Source organism: Poecilia formosa, unplaced genomic scaffold (genome assembly GCF_000485575.1).
Source record: "Poecilia formosa unplaced genomic scaffold, Poecilia_formosa-5.1.2 Scaffold529, whole genome shotgun sequence".
Lineage (NCBI taxonomy): Eukaryota > Metazoa > Chordata > Actinopteri > Cyprinodontiformes > Poeciliidae > Poecilia > Poecilia formosa.
Window position 1 is genome coordinate 102,342 of NW_006800468.1, and position 5,293 is coordinate 107,634.

The following is a 5,293-nucleotide window of genomic DNA, read 5'->3' on the forward strand; positions in this document are numbered from 1 at the left end:
TTACAGCCGTTTAAGTGGCATCGACTCACATAAAAAATCCAACAGAACAAATGGTGCAAATCACAATTCCGAATATATGATTATCTACCTTTGCTGTTTCATAATTATTATCCACGTTAGAGTGAATTTTTCCACTTGACTGCTATAATCTGTTCTTGCGTTACACAACGTAATTTCTCTTTTTTTCCCTCTGAGATTCTTCTTAGAAAATGAGGTTATGAAGTTACATCCTCCCGCTGCTTTTTGTTTTTAAAATGGTTAACGGTTACTGTGGGCAAATCCAGCAAGGACCAAGTGAAAAACTCCATCTCTAACACAGAGTGACCTGTGCACCGGAAGCAGGCTATGTGGAAATAAAATGCGGAAGTGCTAAAATGGAAGTCCGTGGCATATACCCTATTGCAGCAACGCATCCGCCGCTGTGTAGGGTTCCCAGTTTGAACAGAAAAAGAAAAAAAAAAAAAAAAGCTGCATTCATTTTGAGCTTCTGTCCAAGGGAGGACTGACCATCTGGAGTACAGACTGATGCTAATACTGTATATGGCACAGCCATAGGCTGTCATAATTTAACAAAGTATATTAAATATCATTTTTTATCGACTACAACAGCCCATTGGTTGATCTTATTGGGCTTATCCAATGAAATTCCTCAGTCCTCCTTGGCCCGCCCCTCCCCTCCGAGGTTATAAATAGCACCATTTCAACTAACCGGAGTCCGAGAAAAGTGAGCGGATATGAGATGGGACGGGTCAGAAAAACTATGACAACAAAAGCTAAAAAGCGCATAAGCCCATTCAGAAAAATGTGTCAAGCTAACCGATATGTTTACCACACAAACTTTGACCGCTGGAGCAGATTAAGAAGTGGCGAAGTAGGGGGTAATTGAGGGGACTAATTATTGTCAGAGGAGGATGATGAGAGAGAGACGTGACCAGGCACAGATTGAGGAAGACAGCCAGAAAAAAGAATACCAGTGGTTTTGAGCTGCCCGGTAAGAAGGAGTGGAAATGTTCATGAAGAGGCAGTGTTTCATGCAAGCAGGAGGGCAGGTGTGTGTGTGTGTGAATCCTGGTAGGGGAAGCCAACACTAAGCTAGCAAGCTGTCAAAAAACACTGGGTTAACACAGGAACCCAGTGTGTTACCCTGGGTTTTAATAATGATCACGTTCTGAGATATTTTAGTAATAAGAATAATTGTGAATTTCAATAGAAAGCCTAATAAGTAAAGGAAAGCAGTTAGAAAACAGCTACTAGTACCATTTAAAAATGTTTAAAAAATTAATAGACACATCTTCAATAACTACTATCTGGGGGAGTTGTAGCCGAAATGTGCAATCATTTCCTATATTCAATATAGGAAATGATTGCAAGAATGTCAGGGCTGTGTAGTTAGTTTGGTGTTAGTAATTACTTCAAATGAACTTATTGCACTACACCTCTGCTAAGAGGTATCCATGCTTTCAACCCAGCAGATTGCATCGAGTCACTGACGAGTCTTCACTTCTATTGGATGAGAAGCAACAGTGGATAATTGCTTGTATTGCTGACTGTGTGACATGGTAACCAGTCCACCCTTAACAGGAAGAAACCTCCAGCAGAACCAGAACCTTCTTCAACTCGTTAAGCTCTATTCCAGACTTTATTTTAAACTCTGCAGAGCTCCCTCAATTCAAAATGTTGAGGGAGCTCTGCAGAGTTTGAGAACCCACCTCAAACTCTCTTAAATTAGCCTAAAAATAACAGCAGAAATAACTCCAGCAGAGCCAGATTTACTTGGACACGTTCCCATGGCAGCTTTTGTTTGAAAACAAAACTCATAGTGCCTTTTCTGTCTCTGTCACACACCAAGCGTACGTCAGGAGCTTGAGGTTTATTATCTTGTCCAAACATATTTGAAATGTAGACTGGAGAAGCAGAGGACCCAAACACATGACAAACAATTTTTATTGTCACCTATTCAGACCTGACAGCTTTGGAACATTGGCAATGTAAAGACAGTATTGTACATTATACTTGACGCTTGATCATTTTGTCAGGAAGCAGTGAGATATTCTTCTATGCCTTGTAAGTATTCATAGCCATGAACTTCTCCTGAATGTGAAGATGCAGACACAAACCATCAATGCATTTTGATTGGGTTTAACTTGAAACAGTGCAGCATTCTGAAGCAAATTAATCATCTGAAAAGTGAGGCGTACATTTGTTTTCAGTGTCTGAAAACAAACCATCCTTTGTTTTTCCGGGACAATCCCTGTTGAAATATCACTGGAATTGTCCCGGTGTGTCATAAACCTGGAGAGCCACCAGGCTTCATTTGCTTGCTTGATCACTTGATTCAAAAACAGAAAAATTGTAAACCACTATTTTGGCTCTGGCTATCTGTTGGGTCCTTATCCTGCTGGAAGGGTACTTCTGCTGAGTTTTTCCTAGAACCATCCAGTTGTTGGTATTATCCATCTTGCTACCATTTCTTTCTGTATTTTTCTTTATTTTTAATTAGATTAAAATACATAAATCTGGATTTTATTTACCATTTAGGTGAGTTCTGATAGTTGGGATACTTTATTTGGGTATCTCAGAGTAGAGAGGGACATATACATATCTGAACTACACTTTTCACTTTTCAATGAGTAAAAAGCATTTGTGGCTGTAAGAAAAAAGTGCACGAGTTTATGAACGTATTTGTAAGGCACTCAGAAAGCAGCTCCTTTAAATATTATTGTTCAGCTATTTTTCAGATATTCAGGTCAGTTTGGAATTTTATTCAAATGTCAGCAAATTAAAATTAAATCTGGAGTTCCTTTAGACACAGAGAAAACTGGAGAAAGCAGTGGTGTTTCTTTCTGAATCAAGTCTATAGCGAGTAAATATAGAAACACTCAGAGAGTTTTTAAAGTTTAGAAGTCAAATCTATTTAAAGTTTAGAAGTTATAGCAGAATGTTGGCCTTTTGTCACCTTCAGTTGTCACTGGTTATCAGTCACAATGCTGATGGAGTTCAGATTTGTAAGATATCGACAGATTAACACAAAAACAGTGCAAACTACTGAGAAGAACGGTGCTGAGGAGAAAAGAAACGAGGGATTGTCATCATTACAGAAGAATGGCCTGTGGCACTTTCCGGTAAAAATCGGAACAGACAGACAAAAAACAACCGTATAAAACCATCCCTACCGCCATATGGCTCCGGGGAGATGTCCTTGCTGTGTCCCTGAAAGTACTACAACCCCCCCACCCACACTGCCTTGCCTTCCTCCTCTCTGTGCTTTTGAAGTTTGCCGGTTGCCTTTTGGGGGGCTGCTCACTTCCTCTCTCAACACGACTCTACTAATCTGGATCTCTGATGGCAAAAGCAGTCACCTGGCTACTGCTGATAGTGGCGCAGGAAGCATTAACATTCACAGCATCTCCTGCTGTGAATGTTCATGCACAGCAGGAGAAAAATTTCAAAATTTTTCAAAATCAGTAAAATGTGTAAACAGAACTTGAGCTTAGTTGAATAACTCAAATGAACTTAAAAAGCGGTCAGAAGCACAGAGGTTTAGGCAAGTTAATGACAAATACTAACCCAGTAAAGTCACATCAAGTCAAACACATTTTATTAAAAAAATTGGGAATTGTTTGCAGTTCTCCGTAAAATACATATTTAAAGTTCATACACACATTTGATAAAGTTTCTCACTCAATAATGGTTGTGATAGTGTACACAAGGACAAGTGGGTAACTCTTACCAAGTATTTTTGGTCTAATCAGTTCAAATATTAAGACCAAACTAACTTATAAGCAACTTTTCAGCAAGATATTGGAACTTGTTTTAGGTCAATCAATATTAATTCCTTAATATTGATTAAAAAAAATTACTTGTTCCACTAGCAGATTATTTCAATTCTGGGAAAATGGACCTAATACATTTTCATCAATATCAAGAAATCTAATAGATGTATTAATGGTTAGTGTTCAAACAAAAGACACCTCACTAGTCCATCAAGGGCGACTCAGGACACACAGGACAGACAACAATGTGTCCACACACACAAAAACAGAGGAGAGTAGGCAAAAGAGACTTTATTCCGAGAACCTCGGTCAAGAAATGCAACAGATGGATGCTACAGGAGCACACACTGACACAGCGCTATTTGAACCAAACCTGCTGATGGTGGCTCCCATGGTTACAGAAAGTACAGCAGCTGGAAATTGGTGTTGTTCCTTAAAGTTATGTCAAAAAAAGATTCCTCCTGAGGCTATTTGGTGTCTATGTTATCTCAGATTGCCAACTGTCCAAAACAAAAAAAGCTATCTGCAGAGACAGTGTGAGTCTAAATCACACACAAGCTTTCTAGTTATTATTATTAGTTCAGGATAATTTTTTTAGTAGTTAAAAACAAAATATCATGAAATCATGATGTCTTTTTTTTCCTCTTTAATTAACAAAGTTTCAAATGCTCCAGCTAAAGTACACACTAGAGGGGCTTTAGTAGCTACAATTAAAAAAATATTGACCCACTAACTCCACAGCTTGTTTCGGTCGCTGAGGACCAACAGTGTGACTTGACAGGTATGGTAAGGAATTAGATTTCCATTCTCACAGCTGTATTACATGCACAAGTAATAACAGACAGGCGCTGTTGTTAGAAGGTTTTTATGAAAGGTCAGCACAGTGATTTATTGACATCGATTCTATTTTGAGATATGTCTGTGTAAGTGACTGTTTACTACTACTAGCCTAAATACTAACTTCCCTCAGGTTGACCCTTAACTGGACATTATCAACCGTTGGTATATTTGTTGAAGAAACAGTTATTTCCACTTGAATTTAGAGGGACGTTATAAGAATCCTTGTATCACAGATTTTTTTCAAGCCCTGGTGCATTATATGTATATAATTGGAAACTTATTTTTGATGTGGTATATGTTAAGTTCTATCTATGCTGATTAACATGCTTTTATGCTGTACATAATATTCAACAGACAATACAAATGACTGTAATTATGAAGTTTTTAGACACGTAAACATAAGCGGCTGGATGGTCACAGCAGGTCAGCAAAGCCACTACTAAACAATCTGATTTCTGTTTTCACTAAATAAAAAGGCTGTTACACACAAATCAGTGCGTCTGCTGTGCCGTATGTGTAACATACTTTAGTTTTTTTCTTAATCTCCTATTAAGAAATAATAGGAACTTTGGTACAACAATGGTGGTTTTGTATAGTCCTGCTGTACATAAATAAAATTGATCCTCCACAGATCTGCAGACTTTTGTTTCTTCCTGTCATGCACAAGTATTTGTGAATTA

General features: G+C 38.2%; 1 protein-coding gene and 1 long non-coding RNA gene across 2 annotated transcripts in view; both read right to left on the reverse strand.

Annotated features, from left to right (window-relative positions):
• Positions 1-5,293, reverse strand: part of LOC103129237 (attractin-like protein 1) — a 211,949-nt gene that overhangs the window by 63,458 nt on the left and 143,198 nt on the right. The gene's annotated exons all lie outside the window — the stretch shown is intronic.
• The window catches only part of LOC107834130 (uncharacterized), an 8,018-nt gene continuing 2,799 nt past the window's right edge, over positions 75-5,293 (reverse strand). The window contains exons 2-3 of the long non-coding RNA XR_001659914.1: positions 1,087-1,092; positions 75-176 (exon numbers count right to left, since the gene is read on the reverse strand). This is a non-coding gene — a long non-coding RNA (uncharacterized LOC107834130). The remainder of the gene's footprint in view (positions 177-1,086; positions 1,093-5,293) is intronic.